Source organism: Pongo abelii, chromosome 21 (genome assembly GCF_028885655.2).
Source record: "Pongo abelii isolate AG06213 chromosome 21, NHGRI_mPonAbe1-v2.0_pri, whole genome shotgun sequence".
Classification (NCBI taxonomy): domain Eukaryota; kingdom Metazoa; phylum Chordata; class Mammalia; order Primates; family Hominidae; genus Pongo; species Pongo abelii.
In genome coordinates this window covers 44,116,294-44,141,821 of record NC_072006.2, presented here as the reverse complement: position 1 = coordinate 44,141,821, position 25,528 = coordinate 44,116,294, and the positions used below count along the sequence as shown (strand labels likewise).

The following is a 25,528-nucleotide window of genomic DNA, read 5'->3' as shown; positions in this document are numbered from 1 at the left end:
ATTTTTCTATATATACAGACATGTTTTCTATGAATAATCATGATTTTTTCCCAACATTCACAGATTGTATTTATTTTACTTGCTTTATTCCACTGGCTAGAACCTGCAATGTTGGGTTGAAGTGATGATGATGGATATTCTTATTTTGTTTATTATCTCAGAAGTAAACCATTAATATTTTACCACTAACCGTAGACTTTTTTCCAGGGTACCTCTCAGCAGATTGAATTAGGCTTTCTATGCAACAGCAGCACAAGAGCAACAGGAGTCATGGCAGGACAAACATTTAGAACTTTTTTTTTATTATTTTTTTGCTTTCTGACTGAGTATTGGTTGAAAGTACTGCAGCCAAAACTGTAACCAAAGGAGGCATTATGCTTCCCAAAAAAATCTCAAGGATAAGTATTGCAAGCAACAGTAGTGGTAGTTAGGTCTGGCTGTAAAGGAAAGGGTGGAGAGATACAACAAATTAGTGTGAAATTTGGAGATAAAATTTGTCTCCCAGAATATGGAGGTAACAAAGTAGTTATAGATGACAAGGATTATTCTTATTTAGAGATGATAACATTCTTGGAAGGAATGTAGACATAAATAAATCACTACTGAAATGGTATCAACATGAAGATGCCCATTTCACTGAAGTTCTGAACTCTTCTATCATAAATAATTTCCATCTCTCTCTTTTTAAATAAGCTAATTATATCTAAAAAAGTGAGTTAGTATCCTTCTTTTTCTGGTTTGACATTAAATTCAATATGCTATCATCTTGTTTAGAGTTTTATGTCTATATTCGTGAACAATGTTGACCCTTATTTCTTTTATTTTTGTCATATTCTTTACAAGTTTTGGTATCAATGTTATTGTTATTCTCTAAATTGAGTAGCTTGGTAATATTGCTTTTCTGTTCTCTGTTGTTGTTGCATGTTGTATATGTTGTGTGTTAATATTATTTCTTCTTTGAACGGTTTCGAAAAAAATGCCTACTGAAGTCATCTGGACATGGAGATTTTTTAAGGAAAAGTTTTAAATTATAGATTCAGCTTATTTTAATGGACATAGGGTCATGCCAATTTGCTATTTTTTTGTCCTGTGTCATTATTGATAGTTCCTTTTTTTCAAAATTTTTTTCATTTCTTTTAAACTTGCAAATTATTGGCATATGCTGGTTTCTAATATAGTGTTATGATTCTTCTGATGACTGGATCTGTAGGAATCTTGATGTTGATATTTTGTTTCTTCACACTGTAACAAAAAGCTTTTCTCATTTTTTATCTTGTTCATTTACTTACTGTATTAGTCTGTTTTCGTGCTGCTAATAAAGACATACCCAAGACTGGGTAATTTATTAAGAAAAGAGGTTTAATTGACTCACAGTTAGGCATAGTTGGGGAGGCCTCAGGAAACTTACAATCATGGCAGAAGGGGAAGCAAACACGTTCTCCTTCACACGGCGGCAGCAAGGAGAAGTTCTGAGCAAAAGAGGGGAAAGGCCCTTATAAAACCATCAGATCTTGTGAGAACTCACTCACTATCATAAGAAAAGCATGAGGGTAACTGCCTTTATGATTAAATTACCTCCCATTGTGTCCCTCCCACGATACATGGGGATTATGAGAACTTCAGCTCAAGATGAGATTTGGGTGGGGACGCAGCCAAACCATATCATTTACTCTTTCATTTGTATCTTCTTTTAGTTTTCTACTTTCTGTGGGTTTAATTTGCTATGTATTTTCCCTAAATACTCTATGGTAAAACTGAGATTTTTTATTGTTAACCTTTTTTTCTTTTTTAATATATGCATTTTGAGCAATAATTTTCTCTATGAGGACTGTTATGAATGTATCCTATGGTTTTGATATATTATTTTGGAGTTTCCTTTAAAATATTTTATGATTTTAATTGTAATTTATTTCTTGGCCCAAGGACTATCTAGAGATGTGTTACTTAGTTTCAAAATATTAGGAGATTTTCTAGTGACCTTTCTGTTATTGGTCTCTAACTTTATTCCACTGTTGACAGAGGATATGCTCTATGATTTTAGTCCTTTGAAATTTGTTAAGACTTACTTTATAGACAAGAATATTGTCTGTTTTGTTAAATATTATATGTGCGGTTGATAAGAATGCCTTTTTTGTAGTTGCTACAGGTAGTGTTCTACAAATGACTGTTAGTTCAGGTTGGTTCATCTGGTGTTCAACTTTCTATGTCCTTAGTGTTATTTTTGTCTGCTTGAATCATTAGTTACTGAGAAAAGTGTATTAAAATTTACAACTATGATTATCAATTTGTCCATATCTCCATTTAGTAATGTCAAATTTTACCCATATATTTTGAGGTCATATTATTAGATGATTACAAATTTAGGATTTCTATAATTTCATGATGCATGTCTCTATTATTGTTATCAATAAATAGACCCTTAAAGCCCCTTTAGTTGCATTTGCTCACTAACATGGTACTGCGAATTAAAAAATAAAATATTCAAATATGATGGATAAAAAGATACCTCACTGTAGTTTTAATTTGCACATCCATTACTCATTGCGAAATTTATGATCTTTTTATGTCCTTATTGGCTTTTGCCACTTTTCTACTAGTTTATTTGCATTTTTAATTTTGGGTTTGCAAGAATGCTTTATATATTTTAGATACTAAAACATTGTAGGTTATTCGATTGGCCAAGTTCCTTGTCCAGTCTGTGGCTTGTCATTTATTTTCATGCTGTTAATTATGCAGTCAATTTCAATTTTAATATATCAAATGTTTTTATTATGTATTTTTATGAAAATCTGCCATAAATGTCTTCAACATGTTTTGTTAAATTTATTCTTAGACATTTTATATTCCTTGTTGCTATTAAAAATGATATTCTTGAAAATTAATAATTCTAAATATCTCTGCCCAGCTAGATGTATATATTAGTAAAATATTTAGCTACCTTGATATACTCTGCATCCCTCAGAGTTCAGCTAGGAATGCATAAACCAGTTGAGGTTTTTAAGCAAAAATGATCTTACAGAAAGGTTGGGTACCATACAGTCCCACTGGAAAAGCAAAATATGTAAAATTAGAATGAGGGCAACACTTATTTTCAGCTTCAGGTTCTGAAGAATTGGAAGAGCTTGCTTGGCCAATAATAAAAATACGATAATGTCTCTGTAATGAAAACAGTTTGTATTAGCATAAAAAATAAAACAGGCCAGAGAAACAGAATACAGTGCCCAGAATCTGATTCTAAAATATATATGACAACTAAATAAATTAAATAAATGGTATTTCAATTTAGTGGAAATTTAATAAGTGATGCCAGCACAACTGGTTTTCTATCAAAAACAGAGATAGTTAGACATCTACTTCATGTCATATTTAAATATACTATAACTGTAATAAAAACATAAATATTTTTTAAAATTATAACTATGTAACATCTCAGGAGGAATGTTAAAGCCAAAGGGTGGTGAAATCTTTATAACCAAAACAATAAACCCCCAAAGTGTAATGGAAAAAGCAGAGATACTTGAAGATATGAAAATTAAATTTTATTTATTTAAATATTTTTTAAAATCAATACTGAAACACAGGATACATGCTACACATACTAGATTAAAAGTCACAATATATTTAAAATAATATTATTGATAACTATTATCAATAATATTGTTATTAATAATCAATAATATTTTTACATTACAATACTATTATCGATAATATTATTGATAACAAATTTACAAGAAAAACACATACACACCACCAGGAAAAAATGGGAAAAATGTACTATTAAAGAGCTCCTACAATTACAAACATAAAAGACCAATGGAAGCAAAAGAATAGGCATGCAACCTTTTTGTTGGAAAAATGCAAATAAAAATAATGTCAAGGTAGTATTTCATACTTATCAGATGAGAAAAAAATGGTTATTGCTGATAAGGATGTAGATAACATGGAGCTCAGACATCGTTGCTGTCCTTGTGAGTTAGTAACGAACCTTTTTTGGAAAGCAATTTGAAAGGATCATTAAAAGTTAAAAACATACATATTCTTCAACTCATTGATCTCACTCCTCAGAATCAAATTTATATAAATAAAAATAGCAAAATCTAAAAATACATACATGGAAATATTTATTGCAGGATTTTTGACAGTAACAAAAACTAGAATGGAAAAGTGAATACTATTCAGAAATATATAGATTGGATAGATTATGGTCCATTCATATCAGGGATTATTATTTACTACTAACAGACTAAATTTGGTTCAGACCAAATTACTTGGAAAGATTGCCACAGTCTATGAGGAAAGGAGAAAAACAAGATGTAAAGAAGCATTATGATTGTGATCATTTTTTAAAACAAAATAATGATGACAATTTTGCTGTCTATATACATATTATCATCTAAATCTGTGTCAACAGTTAAAGCTACAGTCACAGTGACTTGATCATTTGGGCATTGAATAAGCCCATTGAAAGAGTAGCAGTATGTGGCCAATCTTAGTTATCTGAGGCAGAAGAGGGAAAGCAGAAGACAAATATCAAACACTGAAAAAAATAAAACATGGCATTAAAATATGTACAATAAGAAACAAAATATTTGTATATACAGATATACACACATATAAAGAGGTGCATGAACAGATGATCTGTAACATTGATTTTGGTTTTCTTCGTACAGCAGAATTTCAAGGGACAATTACATTTATTTTTTAATATTTCCTCTTGATTTTTATAATAAAAATATACTAACTACATAATCATAAGAAGCTGTAAAGATAGGTTCACTGTTGCAAAACAATGAAGAAAGGAAATGATTTTGTTTCTTCTAGTTACCTACCTAAGCCTAATTGGCTACCTCAATATGAACCAAAAATAAGTAATCCCAGGTACCACGAAGAGAAGTCCCATAAATAGCTTGATTTTCACTTGACTTATGTTCTCAGTTTCTTTAATTTTCTGTGAATGTTAGTTCTTTAGAAAGGGCTTTCCTGACCACTTCATCCATTTTTCCCCATCACAAATCATTTCCTAACACTTTACTTTGACTTTAAGTAACTCTTTTTGTAAACTGTTCATTGTTTCTTATACCTTGTATACTTGAAATCAAGGGTTTTTTTTTTAATCTATTTTAAGGTTTCCTCTTTTAACAATAATTTTTTAAATGTGGTTCAGGCTACATATTTTCCTCAGAAATGTATTAATTAACCCTGAAAATATTTCTTCTGGAAATATATTTTTTTCCTGTGAAAATATATAGCTTTGGCTGTGACCCACAGGTTTTTTTATGAGGGTTTATTTTTCCCATTCATCCTTTAAATATAATTTGTGACTTATATTTTCACCTCTTTAATCATGTATTGTTAGAAAAACATTTTTAAATAGAAATGAGCTAGTTATTTTTCAGGCGTAGACTTTATTTGTTATTGATTTTAATCTTGGGGGAGAGAAAGCTATGATCAAAAGTGAGGCCTATAAAATATCTCCTTTGGATAGATATTAAAATTTTTTGTATCTAAGTGTATTAGTGTTGTTTTACAGTGTTCCAAGGGCATTAAAAGGATATATATTCATATTTTAAGATAGTACATTGCATACAAATCTATTAAATTGTGTTTATTGATTATATTATTTAAATATTCTATTCGTGTCCTCATTGATTTTATATTCTGAAATAGTTGCACTGAAATTTTCCAATGAAATTTTATTTTAACAAGTTATCATAGCTTTCGACGTCTAACTCAATTCTTACATTTTTCTGCAGTGTTATTGGCTACATAAAGATATACATCATTTATAAGTCTCTTTTATGGACTGTTAAATTTTATTATTACATAATATTCCTCTTTATCTTGTTTAGTTCTGATGACCTTGATTTCCCTTTGTTCTGATATTAATATTGTCCGATGCATCATTAGATTTTTATTTGTCTAATAATAAACAATAATGAAATTTTTCTTCATTCACTGTTGGTGATCTCCTGGTAATTTAGAAGCTCTATTGCATTTCTAGTCTAATAGTAACTTCCACTTCTTAACTGTCAGAATTAAACCTGTATTTTTCCCACTGACACTTTACATATCCACTCCCCCCGTCCCACTGAAATAAATGTTTAGAATGCCTTCACTTTTTACCTCAATATGAGATCTTAGAAGTTGCAGTAACCCCTGTCAAACCTGAATTTGGAGATAATGCAATTAGTAAGTGGCTCCGCACCTCTTCCCAACTCCAGTTCTCAAACAGGGTTAGGTTAAAGTTCTTATGCTTTATAAGAAGTGGGCTGTGGTTAGGATTTGACCACCTTGTGATCCTTTGGGACTTTTCAGTTCAAGTATCTTTCAGTTGTGTACTTTTGTATACTTTACACTATTTTTTGTGATTTTAGACAGTACAGATCTCCTAAAAATAATGTATTATATTTAATACATTAATAAATTAATAACACATGAACCTACATTTAACAATTGAATTATTTGGATATCACGTATCTCATTGTGGTGGCATATTATCATATGTTAATTTTTTTGTTCTTTATTATTCCCCCCTTCTCCCACACCTGCCACTTAATTTTGTTGAAAAAGTTGGGGTTTTTTTGTTAGTCTTTGTTTTCTTTGTGGGGGGCAGTCTATTGAGAGGATTTCTCTTGCTACACGTTTCCTCTTCCAAAAAGACTCACTGTGTGCTTATAAGTTCACAGTAACATTATCATCATTCAATTATATATGATATGTATATAAGCATAGAAATTGTGTCCATCTATTGTTTTATCCATCTTTTATTCATTGTTGCCATTTCCCCTTTTATATCTTCCAATATATTGAGGTTTCTAGTCTTATTGCACTGAAATTTATTTAGAGTTCACAGATATTTCTCTAAATAATAAACATGGATTGTATTCACTGAGACTATTCTCACCTTATGGTTGTTTCAGCAATAGGTGTATATTTTATGCATGTGTAGAATTTGACATTGCAGGCCTTTCCTCTCAAAAGTCTATACATGTTGCAGAATAGCATCCATGTATTGGAGGTAAATCTGAGGCTAAACAGGTTAACTCTGATATGTGAACAGTTTTTTATAACTGGAAGCTTTAAGCATTTGTATGTAACTTAGGATTTTGGAATTTCAAAAGTTCACATTTTTTTCCAGTAATTTTTTGATACCTAGCAAGAAACCCAAAACTGTATATTTATCTTTCTGCAGCTCAAATATATTGTCTTATAGTTCTTTTTAAAATATTACTTTTCCTTCAAATTTCCTTTTTTCTTCCTGTTAATTCAATGAGTCTAATTAGATCTCCTAGCACTGTCTTCAAAACTCTTATCTTTCCTTTTAAATCTATAACTATGTGTTTCTACTTTCTTTTATGACACATTTCATCAACTTTGTCTTTTAAATCATCAATTCAAATCTTGGCAAGTTTGTACTTTTTAATAATTTATGTATTAATTACTGAAACGGCAAAATCACTAACTGCTGAAGTTATTTTTTCCAAATTTTATCTCCTTGAGAGTAGAAGTTCTCCTCTTTGAACTAAGGTCCCCCTTCCCCAAGACTATGATGAAAACTGACCCCTCATACAAGGAAAACCCTGAAGGAGTCACCCACACAGTGGGACAGACAGACACAGATATATCTGAACCACAGGAGACAACGCAGCTTAAGCAGAAACCTGAACTCCTGCTATTCCTGGATTTTTCTTAAAAATAAAATTAATATATTTTGGCCAGGTGTGGTGGCTCACTCCTGTAATCCCAGCACTTTGGGAGGCCGAGGCTGGTGTATCCCTTGAGGTCAGGAGTTTGAGACCAGCCTGTCCAACATGGTAAAACCCCGTCTCTACTAAAAATACAAAAATTAGCTGGGCGTGGTGGTGCACGCCTGTAATTCCAGTTGCTCGGGAGGCTGAGGTGGGAGGATGGCTTGAACTCAGGAGGCAGAGGTTGCAGTGAGTCGAGATTGTGCCACTGAACTCTAGTCTGGGTGACAGAGTGAGACTCCATCTCAAAAACTAAAAATAAATAAATATATTTTTACAATGATATTTAACCCAAGACATTTGTAAAATGGAAGGATTCATTTTAACCCCTATAACCTCTGTCCTCCAGTTTTGGAAAGTGGTTTATCAATACTGCATTAATAGAAATAGAGATATTACATAGTAATTCAAGATGGATAAGGAGGCAACTCCTCTTCAAACAACATGAAATTAGGAGATATGCTAGTAGAAGTTGTAATTTCCACATTGTGAAAGGTCTAGTTGTATTGTAGATACTTCATCCAGAGAGCAGGCCAAAAAGAGGGCCACTTTCCTCTCTCTCCCACAGTCTCAGCATCTGATAACCCCTGCCCACTTCTGCCCTTTATGAAGGTTAGGAACTAGACACAGAAGTAACTGACAATCCGTGAAGGAAGACACAACATGGGGAGATGGGCCTTGCCTGTCAGAGGGCACAATGGAAGGTTAGAGAGAGACGATTAGAAATGGTAAAGAGAAAAACATGGAAAAGGTCTGGGTGGGGGTGGAAGGATTTCTCTGTTAACTTCAGTGCCCATGGAAGATGCTGTGCAGACCCTGTGCTCATGACAAGAGCTTAGAGAGAAGTTGCATGGATTAGACTCTCAGCTACAATCTTAACCTCTTTCAAATTCCACAAGGATTGGATGATTTTGATACCAAAAGTCAAGTACTGACTAAACTTTCTGCATAATTCCAGCAAGACATTTCTTTCTTTCTTTTTTTTTCTTTTTAACTTCACAATAAAGAACCATTTCCTGATCTATATAAAAAGACTTGCTAAATGAAATTATAATATATCCAAACTAGAAGCTATTCCATAAAAGGAAGAAAATAATAACTGTACAGTGGAGAAACCTGGCAGACAGTACTTTAACCAAGTGACAAAGATTAACATCATCAGTGATATCATGTAGATATCATGTAACTTTGTGGTCGTCTATCCAAAAATTCAAAACCCCAGTCAAACCATAAGGAAAATCAAACAAACCCAAATTGAGGGGTATTCTATAAAACATCTTACCATTATTCCTCAAAATGGTCAAGATTATGAAAAACAAAGTAAGACTAAATAACTGTCACTAACCAGAGTTGTCTATGGAGAGATGGTGACAAAATGCAGTGTGGTAGCCTGGATTTGATACCAAAACAAAACAAAAAAATGGGAAAACTAGTGAAATTAAAATAAAATCTAGAATGATAGTAAAGTACCAATGTTGGTTTCTTAGTTTTGACAAATAAACCATGCTAATATATGCTGGTAACATTAGGGGAAACTGAGTTAGAAATATATGGAACTCTCTGTACTCACTTAGCTAATTATTTTGTAAGTCAAAGATAATTCCAAAAGAAAGAGTTTATTTAAAAATATTTCCATAACCTAAAGAGTACAATTTACCTCTCCTCAGTTCTAAGTTAGATGTACTTTATTTATCCTTTAGATCCAGTTACCTAGAAAGGCAAGTATACTGCAAATATGGTACTGATATTGACACCTATTTTATTGATCACCTACTATATACCAATAGTATGATGGTTCAAGTCTAGTATGTTGTTATTCACGTGATAAGGCACAACCATTGTTGCTGTTGGGAGAGCAGAGCCTATTTCTAGAGCCTATTTCTCTCTCTCTGTTGATTTCTTCTCCTCCATGTCTATAGTCATATAGAAAGTTTAATCAACATATTGAAGACATTGTGGGTTTTTTAGTTATGAGTTTGATTTTTGTTTTTGTTTTTGCAGCTTTTTGAATGCCATCAGTGGCCCTCACTGGGGGTAATGCAGTGAGTTTGCTACTGATACTTCAAGTAAGCATAAACAGTCTCCAAAATGGTTTTTCTGTGCAAAGACAGTTGTTCAAAGGACATGGACACAACTGGATGTTCACCTTCATCACTGCCCTCAGTCAAGTCCAAACCGGATGCTGGGTAGAACAATGAAAGGCAGATAGCATCAGTTTCTTCGCCAACAAAAAGTGCAAGAAATAGTATTTCCCCTTCCCCTGAAAACTTGATGGGAATTCAAGAATCAAGAATGCTAATGGAGTGAGAGGAGAGGGTATTTGGGAAAGGAAAAAGGGGAAAAGGCTGAAATTGAGCCAAGGGTCTTGCTCTCTCTTGCCTACTTCCTGTGCAGGGACACATGGAGGGGAAGGAAGTTAGTCATTAGCAAGTGTGTGTTCATTCCTGATGAGTTTGAGATAATTCCCATCAGCCATGGTTTCATCATTGTTGGATGGGCTATTGGAAGTAGAGTGTGTCCTCTCTGGTTTGGAAGTTAGAGAAATGGGTTTGGGCTACAGCCAGATTCCCTTTGGCCGTCAGTGTGCTCTGCCTTAGAATGCAGCAAGAGAGAAACTAATATTTTCCCTATGACACCAAGCTTCCCAGAGTCAGATAGACATTTATACTTTCTCTTTGCAACTGGGTATTTACAAATTATTGAAGAAGCTTAGGGTCAATTTTAAAATCTTTGACCAAATAACATCTTGTTTCCCCAGAAAGAAGAAGCATGGTGATGCCTAACTTCTCCTTAAGTGTCTATATTTTTATTGAAAGCTTCCTTGGTTGGATGACAGAATAACTAAATTCTAAAACTTTTCACCAAGCAGGTGCTCAGAAAAAAATAAATGTTGATGACTGTAAAATGTATTTAAAAGTACAATACAGCCTGTTGATTGTGAGACTAATTTTTTTTTCCTTTTTTTTATTATTATTATACTTTAAGTTTCAGGGTACATGTGCACAATGTGCAGGTTTGTTACCTATGTATACATGTGCCATGTTGGTGTCCTGCACCCATTAACTCATCATTTAGCATTAGGTATATCTCCTAATGCTATCCCTCCCCACTCCCGCCACCCCACAACAGTCCCCGGTGTGTGATGTTCCCCTTCCTGTGTCCATGTGTTCTCATTGTTCAATTCCCACCTATGAGTGAGAACATGCAGTGTTTGGTTTTTTGTCCTTGCGATAGTTTGCTGAGAATAATGGTTTCCAGCTTCATCCATGTCCCTACAAAGGACATGAACTCATCATTTTTTATGGCTGCGTAGTATTCCATGGTGTATATGTGCCACATTTTCTTAATCCAGTCTATCATTGTTGGACATCTGGGTTGGTTCCAAGTCTTTGCTATTGTGAATAGTGCCACAATAAACATACGTGTGCATGTGTCTTTATAGCAGCATGATTTATAATCCTTTGGGTATACACCCAGTAATGGGATGGCTGGGTCAACTGGTATTTCTAGTTCTGGATCCCTGATGAATCGCCACACCAACTTCCACAATGGTTGAACTAGTTTACAGTCCCACCAACAGTGTAAAAGTGTTCCTATTTCTCCACATCCTCTCCAGCACCTGTTGTTTCCTGACTTTTGAATGATCGCCATTCTAACTGGTGTGAGATGGTATCTCATTGTGGTTTTGATTTGCATTTCTCTGATGGCCAGTGATGGTGAGCATTTTTTCATGTGTTTTTTGGCTGCATAAATGTCTTCTTTTGAGAAGCGTCTGTTCATATCCTTTGCCCACTTTTTGGTGGGGTTGTTTGTTTTTTCCTTGTAAATTTGTTTGAGTTCATTGTAGATTCTGGATATTAGCCCTTTGTCAGATGAGTAGGTTGCAAAAATTTTCTCCCACTCTGTAGGTTGCCTGTTCACTCTGATGGTAGTTTCTTTTGCTGTGCAGAAGCTCTTTCGTTTAATTAGATCCCATTTGTCAATTTTGGCTTTTGTTGCCATTGCTTTTGGTGTTTTAGACATGAAGTCCTTGCCCATGCCTATGTCCTGAATGGTAATGCCTAGGTTTTCTTCTAGGGTTTTTATGCTTTTAGGTATAACATGTAAGTCTTTAATCCATCTTGAATTAATTTTTGTATAAGGTGTAAGGAAGGGATCCAGTTTCAGCTTTCTACATATGGCTAGCTAGTTTTCCCAGCACCATTTATTAAATAGGGAATCCTTTCCCCATTGCTTGTTTTTCTCAGGTTTGTCAAAGATCAGGTAGTTATATATATGTGGCATTATTTCTGAGGGCTCTGTTCTGTTCCATTGGTCTATATCTCTGTTTTGGTACCAGTACCATGTTGTTTTGGTTACTGTAGCCTTGTAGTATAGTTTGAAGTCAGGTAGCGTGATGCCTCCAGCTTTGTTCTTTTGGCTTAGGATTGACTTGGCGATTCAGGCTCTTTTTTGGTTCCATACGAACTTTAAAGTAGTTGTTTCCAATTCGTGAAGAAAAGTCATTGGTAGCTTCATGGGGATGGCATTGAATCTATAAATTACCTTGGACAGTATGGCCATTTTCACGATATTGATTCTTCCTACCCATGAGCATGGAATGTTTTTCCATTTGTTTGTATCCTCTTTTATTTCACTGAGCAGCGGTTTGTAATTCTCCTTGAAGAGGTCCTCCACATCCCTTGTAAGTTGGATTCCTAGGTATTTTATTCTCTTTGAAGCACTTGTGAATGGGAGTTCACTCATGATTTGGCTCTCTGTTTGTCTGTTATTGGTGTATAAGAATGCTTGTGATTTTTGCACATTGATTTTGTATCCTGACACTTTGCTGAAGTTGCTTATCAGCTTAAGGAGATTTTGGGCTGAGACGATGGGGTTTTCTAGATATACAATCATGTCATCTGCAAACAGGGACAATTTGACTTCCTCTTTTCCTAATTGAATGCCCTTTATTCCCTTCTCCTGCCTGATTGCCCTGGCCAGAACTTCCAACACTATGTTGAATAGGAGTGGTGAGAGAAGGCATCCCTGTCTTGTGCCAGTTTTCAAAGGGAATGCTTCCAGTTTTTGTCCATTCAGTATGATATTAGCTGTGGGTTTGTCATAGATAGCTCTTATTATTTTGAGATACGTCCCATCAATACCTAATTTATTGAGAGTTTTTAGCATGAAGGGTTGTTGAATTTTGTCAAAGGCCTTTTCTGCATCTATTGAGAAAATCATGTGGTTTTTGTCTTTGTTTCTGTTTATATGCTGGATTATGTTTATTGATTTTCGTATGTTGAACCAGCCTTGCATCCCAGGGATGAAGCCCACTTGATCATGGTGGATAAGCTTTTTGATGTGTTGCTGGATTCAGTTTGCCAGTATTTTATTGAGGATTTTTGCATCAATGTTCATCAAGGATATTTGTCTAAAATTCTCTTTTTTGGTTGTGTCTCTGCCAGGCTTTGGTATCAGGATGATGCTGGCCTGATAAAATGAGTTAGGGAGGATTTCCTCTTTTTCTATTGATTGGAATAGTTTTAGAAGGAATGGCACCAGCTCCTCCTTGTACCTCTGGTAGAATTCGGCTGTGAATCCATCTGGTCTGGGCTTTTTTTGGTTGGTAAGCTATTAATTATTGCCTCAATTTCAGAGCCTGTTATTGGTCTATTCAGAGATTCAACTTCTTCCTGGTTTAGTCTTGGGAGAGTGTATGTGTCAAGGAATTTATCCATTTCTTCTAGATTTTCTAGTTTATTTGCATAGAGGTGTTTATAGTATTCTCTGATGGTAGTTTGTATTTCTGTGGGATCAGTGGTGATATCCCCTTTGTCATTTTTTATTGCGTCTATTTGATTCTTCTCTCTTTTCTTCTTTATTAGTCTTGCTAGTGGTCTATCAATTTTGTTGATCCTTTCAAAAAACCAGCTCCTGGATTCATTGATTTTTTGAAGGATTTTTTGTGTCTCTATTTCCTTCAGTTCTGCTCTGATCTCAGTTATTTCTTGCCTTCTGCTAGCTTTTGAATGTGTTTGCTCTTGCCAAATTGTAAAGACCATCAAGGCTAGGAAGAAACTGCATCAACTAACGCGCAAAATAACCAGCTAACATCATAATGACAGGATCAAATTCACACATAACAATACTAACCTTAAATGTAAATGGGCTAAATGTTCCAATTAAAAGGCACAGACTGGCAAATTGGATAAAGAGTCAAGACCCATCAGTGTGCTGTATTCAGGAAACCCATCTCATGTGCAGAGACACACACAGGCTCAAAATAAAGGGATGGAGGAAGATCTACCAAGCAAATGGAAAACAAAAAAAAGGCAGGGGTTGCAATCCTAGTCTCGGATAAAACAGACTTTAAACCAACAAAGATCAAAAGAGACAAAGAAGGCCATTACATAATGGTAAAGGGATCAATTCAACAAGAAGAACTAACTATCCTAAATATATATGCACCCAATACAGGAGCACCCAGATTCATAAAGCAAGTCCTGAGTGACCTACAAAGTGACTTAGACTCCCACACAATAATAATGGGAGACTTTAACACCCCACTGTCAACATTAGACAGATCAACGAGACAGAAAGTTAACAAGGAATTGAACTCAGCTCTGCACGAAGTGGACCTAATAGACATCTACAGAACTCTCCACCCCAAATCAACAGAATATACATTCTTTTCAGCACCACACCACATCTATTCCAAAATTGACCACATAGTTGGAAGTAAAGCTCTCCTCAGCAAATGTAAAAGAACAGAAATTATAACAAACTGTCTCTCAGACCACAGTGCAATCAAACTAGAACTCAGGATTAAGAAACTCATTCAAAACCGCTCAACTACATGGAAACTGAACAACCTGCTCCTGAATGACTAGTGGGTACATAATGAAATGAAGGCAGAAATAAAGATGGTCTTTGAAAGCAACGAGAACAAAGACACAACATACCAGAATCTCTGGGACACAGTCAAAGCAGTGTGTAGAGGGAAATTTATAGCACTAAATGCCCACAAGAGAAAGCAGGAAAGATCTAAAATTGACACCCTAACATCACAATTAAAAGAACTAGAGAAGCAAGAGACTAATTTTCAACATCTACTGAGTGGAACACGGCAAGAGGCATGACAAAGCAGATGACTGCACTTAGAAGTGAAAGATAGCATAGATAAATTTCTAAAATTCAAATAACATGAAAAGGAGCATCTGTGAGTCATTAGTTAAATAAAAAGCATGAGGCAAATACTAATATAAGTCATACAGTAATTAAAACTAAGTTCTACCTTGCTATTTCTATGTATTACACATATATTTACATGACATGTGGATCAACATAAGACAAAACTGAGACATGCCAATAGGTGCTGATAATCTAATTCTTGCATTATACACCAGCAGCCACAGTGGCATGGGCCAAAGGGCATATCTCAAAAGAAGGGAACTTTATCATTTAATGAAACAGAATTAACATCCATAGTGACAAATAAACATACTTGGTATCTTGAATGCTTTGCTGTTTAGTACTTTATTATAGAAAATATGTGTTTTCTGGAAAATTGTTTCTGGAGTTCACTCTCTAGAACACAGGGCTCCTTCTGGTTACTACATTCATTTGAAGCAAGGCCAAAATTACATTTCCATCTAGAGAATAAACAACAACCAAAAAAACCCTCAGAGGAATGGTTGGGTCTTTGTCTTTTCTATGCCAACAACTTTTTAGTGGTTATATAAAAACTCAGGAATTGTACAAGTATGAAGAGACACACCTGAGAGAAGAACCAATAGCAGAACCAAGAACCAGAGAGAAGAAGCAGAGAGAACAAAGGGACTGGGTAAAATTTCTCTTCCAATCTCCTGTGAAAGCAATCCATGCTTGACAAACAGGCTCATCAAATGGGCTCAAGAGCAAACCTCTACATTTTACCAGTTTCCAGGAATCAGAGAAAAACTCTTAAATATAGAAAGTTGAGAACATTTCTGATTAAACTTCTAGAAGACACATAGAATTTGTGAAATCAAGGAAGCACACAGTAAGTGAAACAATCTAAAATCAGGAAAGATAGGTAATGGAAGAAATGAAAGGATACATTATTGCTTCAATTTTTGAATTAAGGACTCATGGTAAAAGTGGTAAATGACAGATATTATGCAAACAACTACGTGTATCAGAAGAAAAAAGATCACAGGAATTCAGAAGCATTTAAAGATAAAGGAAAAAGAACTTTGAAACTTAGAAGCAAACAAATAATGATGAGCCTAGGGGAATATGGACCATATATGCATAATAGAATATATATATACTTGTGTGTGTGTTTGTATTGTGTGAGATATATACATACTTTATATACTAAGTATACAATAAATATTTTTATTGTATATATATTTGTATATAAACACACATTTATATGTAAAAATATCTATCTCTCTATCTGTCTATCTATCTATACACACAGACACATAAAAGACGTGTCTCAGAGAAACCTCTCTTTTGGTAAAAAACACACACCAGAAGCAATTAAAGGAGTAATAGAAGGAAACATTATTGAGTAAAAGAAAAAAAAATCTGCGAACTAAAAGAATTTATTGATCCTGGGCAAAATTAATTTAAAAAAACACAGAATTACAACCTGAGATTTGTTCAAGTACTGTGGTGGCACTTCAAATATAAAGTCTAAACACTTTAAATAGAAGTGGGAATAAAAGTTGGGTTGGCTAAAATACATTCCAAATCATCTTAGCTTCATATATTGCTATATGCCACACACGTCTGAAAAAAAAAAAAAACAGAAAATTCATTGCTTCTTCACCTTTTGGCTAAGATCAAAATTAGTAACAACAAGTACAGTTTGAGGGGAAAAGATTATGGCCCAAAAATTCCATGCCCAATTATTCTGTATGAGGGCAGAGGGAAATATTTCTTAGGCTGGCAAAGGCTCAGAACAGAGGCGATCCCTGTTCTCTTGCAGAGAAAATTACTCTAAGTCACTCTACCTGAGCAAAAGATAAATCAATATAAACAACTCAAGAACGAGGAAGTTGTGGTAATAAAGGATTGATGGTGTCCCTTTGGGCATTGTACTTTTTAGTCTGTATTGAGTTCTTTCCACTGCTTGACTAATAGTGGGGTATATGGCATGTGGCAAGCGCTTCCTTTTTAAGAGCGAAAGACATCACACTTGTAAAACAGGACAAATGGACTTGTCCCCTCCCATCAGCCCCAGAGGGAAAACCAAAGGAGAATTCCATCAGAATACACTCACCCTTTTCATCTACTTGAACTGTGGTCAGCAAGGGTCTAATCAGAGTCAGCCCCAGGAGTGAGCCTTGGATCTCTTGCTGGTGTTTTGCAACATGCCTCACAGGTCTGTCTTCATCCCACTGAAATGTGAAACAAAAGAGCGAGGGATGGATTCTATGTCTGCAGTTCTCTTTCTGAAGCTTTTTATTTTAAATCAAAAATAAGCTCTCTGGATTAAACTGATGCACTCAGAACCTGATTGTCTCCCCATTATTGCTTTCCCTTTAGATGTAATGAGCAAATAAATAAGTGGGACAGTTAAACTTCACATGACAATTACATTGACATATGTGATGGAAACCTCATTTTTCACATTGGCCAAAGTTTTCTTGTGAAGAATCCTTTCTAATCACTGGGAAGAGTTCTTGGTAGTGGGAAAAGTATGTATTCTTTGTTACAACAAAAGCAACAGTCCTTCAATGTGAAGCTTTCCTAGTGTTTTCAGTCCGGCTGGGATGAACTACATTTTGAATGGTGCTGGAGCATTCACAAGACACATGTCACAGCCAATCAGAGGGTGAATAATAATCGAGAGAAAAAGAGTCCATACAGTGGGAACATGGAAGAAAATCCTTATGTAGTATATCTCTTGCAGGGGGGGAAAAAAAAGAAAGGAAAGCAAAGCAAAGTAAAAAAAAAGTCCTTAACTAGTTGGGAAGGCATACAGACTCTCCTTTCTATTTTATGATTCTTCCATCAGCACTTATTCTGTAATCATCTCATAATCATGAAAATTTGTCATTTTAATTTTATCTCTAGGGGAAAAGTGTAGATGCTGGCACTATGACAAGCACAACAGTATAAAAGGACAATTACCTTAAGCTCACACTTTTTTTCTTTATTTCCAAGGAAGAACTCAATTTTCAAGGTTCATAGCAGAACATTTTACTGTGGCTTTATATACATGGCCTTTCATTACATTAAAAACTCTAAAAATCTATATATTCCAAGCTTAATTATTTCTCTTAGAAGTCACACTGTCATTTACTTATTTTTATTCATTCCATAAATATATTGGGAGCACCCACTATGGATCAGGCACCACGAAGACCATTGGGAAGGAATACGACAGAGCAGAGAAAATGAGAGCTCTGGGCACAGGTAGTCTGGTTTCAAACCCCAGCTACATTTTGCCATCTTGCATGGTTTTGGTTCTGTTCCTTAACTTCTCTGAGTCTGATTTCCTAATTTATAATATGGAGAAAATACTAAGACAAACTTATCAAGTTATTATGATGATTACAATATTCTCTATTGTAATCCTCACAATTAAATGTGTAAGATGTTTAGACTGTGACGATGATGATGCCTACTTCTCAGTAACTGCATTTTACCATTTATAGTCTTAAAGGAGGAAGACTACCTATATTTTTAAGATATCACAAGCCCATATGGAAATTGCATTACTCAAAAAAGCAACCTTTGAATCTTCTAGAAATGATTCAGCTTCTCTCTCAAGACTTTCTAAAATCCAAATATCTTCTAACTTCTCAAGATCCATTGTCCTCCCAACTGTACTCTTCAGTTCTCACCTGCAGATACTGGCTCCAGTAAACAATGTAACCCAAGGATGGCAAACATTTCTGAGGCAATAGAATGGCCATGAGGCATCCTTCTAATTTGGCTAGGAATTGTTCAGAGTGTAAGGACAAAACAGTTGGCTTCTACCATGGTGCACATGAGAAACCCAGTAGCAAACTTTAAAAACTATCCTTGAAAGAAAAGGAGCTGTGTCACTCAATTTTAGATGGGCTTATCAGGGATTCTGCAACGCCTACCTGACTTTATCTAGATACACTGAAAGTTCCTGTTACCTGTTTAGGACACATTGGACTAGGATGACCTATTCTTACGAGCAGAGTAATGTCTTCATTAGGTACTTATGCAGGTGGGATTGAGGACATAACAACAGTATGCTGGAATTGGCTCCAGTCAATTGCTCACTATTCAGGATTTTTGCAGCCTGGTTGTTAAATCTTTCTTAGCTTGAGATTGGTCATGGTGGAAATATTCACACCATGAAAATCAGCAAATGCTACAAATCAGAGTGTTTTTCCCCCAAAGGAGTAAGTTTACAAACACATCAATGAACTTTAGTACCTCCCACTTTGAAAAGTTCCCAGCTGGGGTAGGTATCAACGATACCCGGGGACATTTTTTTCCCCTAAAATATAGACTCTTGGCCCCCATATACAATCTAATGAATTACATACACTCTCTACTGCTGGTCTGAAACATATATTTTGAAAGAAATAAAAGTCACTGCAAAACTAGAACACACATTTTGAAAGAAGTTATAAAAATAAAACTACATACATGAAGAATATTAGGAGGAGGAGAATGAGAGTGAGAAGTGGGAATAACTACATAATAAAATATATAAATCCAATGAGGGTCTTCCTAAGATGCTAAAAATATGCCAGACTACTTGGTGTTTAAATAATTCTACCTCCGGTATATGAGGTAAACGGCATGGAATGGGAAGTGGGTGCAAGAATCTCCAGTGTCAAGTGTGATGTACGCATACTTAGTTGTAATACTGCAAATTGTTGAAGAAAAGGACTGCCTCTTACTAGTTTTTGTGTCCCCAGTGTCTATCACAATCCTTGGCATAGAGTAGGCTTTCAGAATATGTTTCTAGATTATATGAGTGGGTGACTGAACAGGTAAATAGTAATAATAATAACTTTAATCTTTTAGCACACTCCCTATTAACCATGGTTACCAATAAAATTGTTTCAAATAAACATTAGATGACATCACTGCTTTGTTTGGAGCCCTACAGTGGTTTCTGTCTCACCCAAACTCACTAACCCTAGCCCCAAGTTCTTTTATGATCAGTCCTCTGCCTGATTCTCATCTCCTACTTCTCTGCCTTTCATTCACATATCTCTGTCTGCCCTTAACCTTCTTTCATTTCCTTGAATCTCTGATTCCTGACTCATACCTTTCAGACTCTGCTTTCTCTTTCTTTAGACCTTGACTGGTTCATACCTTGCCTCATGCAGATCTTTGCTCAAATGGCATGTCCTGAGGGACAATTTACGGGCCAAACTATCTAAAATAGAACGATTATCTCCATAGCAATGTTTGATCTCCTTAACCTGTTTCATTTCCCTGTATAGCACTTACCACTATCTGACATTTGTTTATTCTATGATTTGTTGCTCTTCCTCATCTTTTTGTGGAGTGAAGCTTTATGAGGCTAGGGATTTTTTCCATCTTGTCTTCTACAACACCATTGATGTCTGAACAGTGCCCATTATGGAAGGATCACATTAAATTTTTGATGATTGATGAGTGAGTGCCTTCACTAACAAAAATTCAAGAGTTATTGATCTATACAAAATAAACTAAAGGAGTATCCTGATTTACAGAAAAAATAAACAACCCTGCTACCTGCTTCCCTAGGCAAGCTCATGAATCTGCCCCTGCTAAGTGTGACAGCTCTCCAGTCTGAATCTCCAATTATTGACCATGTCCTGAGTAACAGAAACATGACATATTCACTTGTGTAATGCAGGCAAACACAATTTAACATGTCCAAAAGCAAACTAAATGTATCCCCCCCAACTCCCAATTTAATTCCTTATCTCATTTCAAGACATTGGTAAAACTAGAAATGGGATCTCATCCTAGATATCTCAATTTATTCTTCACACTGCTACCCTCAGGGACAGCATTCCAAAATGAGAATAATCACATCATGCCATTGGTAAAAATCCTTTGGTCCTTACAGGCTAATGCCCAGCCTGCTCAGGAAAGCATCAAGGTTACTTTGACTCTGAGTCAGACCTACTTTTCCAAGTTCATCTCCAATTGTATATCTTCTCTTCCTGCCATTGACTAAATAATGTACTCCAAGCATACTAAACTGACTTTCAGTTTTTTGGATCCTCCACGGTCATTCATGCCACCATCTTTACACCTTCTGCAACCTCTGACTAGATTGTCCTAGTTTTCCCTTGTCTGACATATGAACATTTTTCCCAGCCCCAATATTGCCTTCATGGGAAGCCTTTTCTGACACCAACAAATGTTCTCTTGATACATTCTTTGGAAAGACTAGAAGGCGGCTCAGTTCTAACACAGTTTCCCTTTTGAAAAATCTCCATGGTGTACATGTACCACATTTTCTTTATCCAGTCCATCATTGATGGGCATCTGGGTTAATTCCATCCATGTCTTTGTTATTGTGAATAGTGCTGTGAAGGAAAGAAAACCAAATGTGGCACTATCTTACTTATAAGTGGGAGCTAAACATTGAATACACAGGGACCCAAAGATGGGAACACTGGAGACAGCTTGATGGGGGAAAATGAAAGTGGGGAATGAGTTGGAAGGTTATGCTCACTACCTTGGTGATAGGATCATTCATACATCGAGCCTCAGCAGCACACAATTTACCCATGTAACAAACCTGCACATATACCTCCTGAACCTAAATTAAAAGTGGAAGAAAAATTAAAAGGAAAAGCTCCAATACAAGTGCTACTCTCCAAGGTACATATATCTAACCCCGTCACTAAGTATATAAGGAAATTCTTTGCAAATGCTGAGAAAAGAGGGTCAAAGGCCTAACTAATTTTTCAACATTGAAGTCTGAGTTTTACAGTTTGTCCCTTTTTTATGGTAATAAATTTCTCTAAAGCAAGCAAGGCTGGTGATTAGGCAAGTGGCCAGCAACTCTCAGTTGACAAATAACTTTCTTTTCTTGGGCTACGTGTATTTGGAGAACATTGCTGCAGGTCAGATGTCAACATTAGCCCAGTTCCTTTCTAATGGGGAATGTAGGTCTCCCTTCCATGCTATCTGCCAAGAGATGTCACTCTGGTTCTCCCCTCAAATTCTACAAGAACTTTGGGCTTTGGTCTACGCCAATACTTTCAAATCAACTTTCAATACTCTGGTGTATGCCAACTTATAGAATTGTGGTTTGGGGAGTAAACTTAGAAGTTATTTGTTTACTTATTAAGGCAGTTATTTGCTTATTCTACAGGTAAGTAGTATCCATGTCTCTAACACCAGCTTTCAGCCCATTTTCACCTTCTACCCACTCTTAGTTGGTCACAAAAATAATCTAAATATCTGCGACCCCTTCCATTCCAGAAAGAACACAGATATCAATATTACAAGAAATCAGACTTTCAACTGTGAGTTGCAGTTAAGAGTAGAAATACTCCCTGCCCTGTTTCTAAGGACACATGTGGTATACATCCCCTCTTCATGCTTTGGGCAGCTGTCTGGATTAAAAATCTCAGAATGGGGCATCGGTCAATGATGAGGAGGACACTTACTTAAGTCCTATATGCCTAAATGTTTTGGAAAGCTGAATTTTCTTTTGCTTCAAGTATTAGTTTTCTATTTCTGTATAACTACAAATTTAGCAGCTTAAAAATGATACAAGTGTATTATCTCACAGTTTCTGTAAGTCAGAATTCTGGGCCCAGCATAACTAAATTCTCTGCTCAGAATTTCACCCAGCAAAAATCAAGGTGTCAACAAGGCAGGGGCTGGAGTTCTTATTTGGAGCTTGGGGTCCTCTTCCAAGTTCACCAGTTGTTGGCAAAATTCATTCCTTTGTGGTTGCTGAACTGAAACCCCTGTTTCCTCACTGGCTGTCAGCCAGGGGCCATTCTGAGCTCCTAGAGGCTGCCTGCATTTCTTGTCATGTGGTCCCTCCATCTTCAAGCCAGCAATGGTGCCTTGAGTCTTTCTTGTGCTTTGAATCTCCAACTTCCGTGATGCTGGATAAAATGCTCTGCTTATATCAGGCTTCTGTGATTAGGTCAGTGTCACTGGGATAACTTTCCTATCAACTGATTTGGGACCTTGACTCCATTTGCACAATTCTTTCACAGAAGCAGCTAGATTAGTGTTTGCTTTAATAACTTGGAGTAGGTGTGTGTATACCAGGGGTAGGAAATCTTGAGATGGGAACATCTTAGAATTCTGTCTAACACACCTTCTCAGAGTATGAAAGAAAGTGGATTTTAGAGAGAACTTTTTTTTTTTTATCTACTCCCTAAGTTTTCTCTTGTATATTGTTACTTTTCTGCACATCTTTGTCTGGATGTCTTTTCCTTAGCATCTCCTCATGTCAGAGAGCATGACGGAATAGAGGAAAATAAGTTGGAGAAAGAGACAAGACAGATACAGCAGAGCCATGCTGGTTATATTAAAGAATGTTGATTGCATCTGCCTTGTAGTGGGATGTATTAAAGGGCTTTAGGTAGGTAGGCATGTAACATGATTGGCTGTGTTGGAAAGGTGCATGAGAAGATGTGAAGAGATCAGTGCAGAACAGTTGCAATGTTTAGGTGAAAAATGACACCTGTCTAAATGAGGGTAGTGTCAATGGGGAGGAAGGAGGCCTTCTCTACTAATAAGACTAATTAGGCATATTCTTAGCTTCCTCTACACTTCTCTTTCATGCTACTTATGACATTATTTTGGGGCTGTTGCTTAGCTTGTCTCTCCCCCTCTTGACTGTCTTGTGGCATTGTGTCCCTAGAACAGAGCCTAGAACACAGTAGACAATCAATACATGCTCATGAATCAATGAACGTGTTCTCTATACCATGACTAATCACAGTTCCAGATTCAGTTGCTTCCCTTTAGAAGCCTCTGCTGGACTTGTTCCTGTTTTCGCTGTCTCAGTTCAGAGGGTGCTTGACCCAGTAGCAGTTGGTGTTCCTGTTGTCTTCCTCCCGCATACCCAAGGTCAAATGGGCTGGTGCATTCAACCCCAATTGAACTTCCCTCCTCCCAGCTCATCTTGGCTCTTGGTTAGTGGCCAGGCTTTCACAAGCCTCATCATGCCTCTGATTGAATTGAATATTGTCTCTCCTACCTCAGAGACTGCAACAGAGCCCACTTTGGCCCCACGGTTCTTATATTCTGCCTCCTCTTCTCTCCCAGGGCACAGCACAGCCTCAGTCCTGCTTCCTCTCCTAGCCTTTTGAACCAGTTCACAAGTGTATAAGGACAGGAGCTCTCATAGCCTCCAGACTCACCAGGACAAACATTACATTTAAAAGACTTTTGCTGTCCTCTTCCGTCCCAGATCCCAAAACCCCTTGTTAGATTTAATGAGTCCACTTCAAAATGCTTCTGGTTTTCTATGATTGATCTTCAATATGACTGCTTCTCTCTGCTGGGAAGGTCTTGCGAAAATTACTTTATACTCATGGATTTAATTGGCTTCACTCAAATTTTGCTTTCAGTCATTTTAGAAGGCAAGCCAATTGCTCCCACACCCCACTCTCCCCCTTCCAATGAGTGCCAAGGGAACTGTTTGTGTTTTGTTACCAAGACCGTTGTTGAACTTGAGGCTCCAACAAGAGCAAGACCCTCTTGAGTCTTGGCAACCAAATCCCACATGGCCTCACTCTGTTGATTTTGTCCTGTCAGTCCTGATCCCTGGTGGACAATTTTTAAAATTAGGAAATTAAGAAAACAGAGACTAAAAAAGATATGGGAAATGCTTAGTAAGGAAAATTCCTTTATATAGATGGAACCTCCACAATAAATTTGCCAAGGAAATTTGAGCTGTAGGAACTCACATGAGGTACTGCACAAATTAATATTCTCTCTCTCTTTTTCCTTTCTTTCAAAACATAGTATATGCTAAATGAACATCAATTTATTTCCCTAGGTGGAGAAAAAGGAAAAACTACAAAACTACCTTTAGATTCAAAATGGCAAGTCATGGATAAACACACTCCTCAAAATACTGGGACTCAGATAAGGGTTGATCCAAGCCCTTTCTTGCTATAATTTTCCTTAGATTCCTGTGTTCTACTCAATCCCTCCCTTTTCTGGGCTCATGGATTTTTTATTCCCAATCCCAAGAAGTATGAAGGATGTTTCTTGAATTAGGTGCCAGATCCCTCTTTCTTGCAGTTAATATTATCCTTTCCTCCTTGTGTGAAATATTATACTTGTAAACACTTTACCAGCAGGTTTATTTGAAAAAGAGAAACTATTTTTAGGAGAAGAGATGAAGCCCTGTTTCTGATTTTCTCCATAAATGTTCTGAGTCAGCCAAGAGGATACCTATACCCAACGGGCATAAAGAATGGGAAAGAAAGGAATTCCACATAAACTTGTATAAGGCAAAAAATGAAAATGGGCTGTGTCTTCAGTTTGACCACAACTTTCACTTTAAATAAGTTTTACTTAAATCACATCGTTTGAAATTTACATTCAGGGTCTGCCAGGCATTAAGTCTCTGTGCTTTTATAGAAAGATAGTTCTCCCTTAACCAGCTTATGGGGTATAAAGGGAGGCATCTGGGCACCATGTGAGGCAAAGACACCCTTTAATGTCACCTCTCCAGGGCTGAGGAGCCAGTCCTGCACTCAGCCATGGGTCTCGGCTCCACCTCCTTGGCTGCAAGCTAAAGAGGTAGGGATCATAAACTGCTCTTGGTCTGTGTCATCAAAGGGACTACTGGCTCTTTGGGGTGGGAGATTGTATCTTATTCA

The 25,528-nt window shown here is 36.2% G+C and overlaps 1 pseudogene; it reads left to right on the top strand.

Moving 5' to 3' along the window:
• The first annotated feature begins 270 nt into the window (after positions 1–270).
• LOC129052174 (10 kDa heat shock protein, mitochondrial-like) lies at positions 271–692 on the top strand (annotated as a pseudogene).
• Positions 693–25,528: the final 24,836 nt, after the last annotated feature.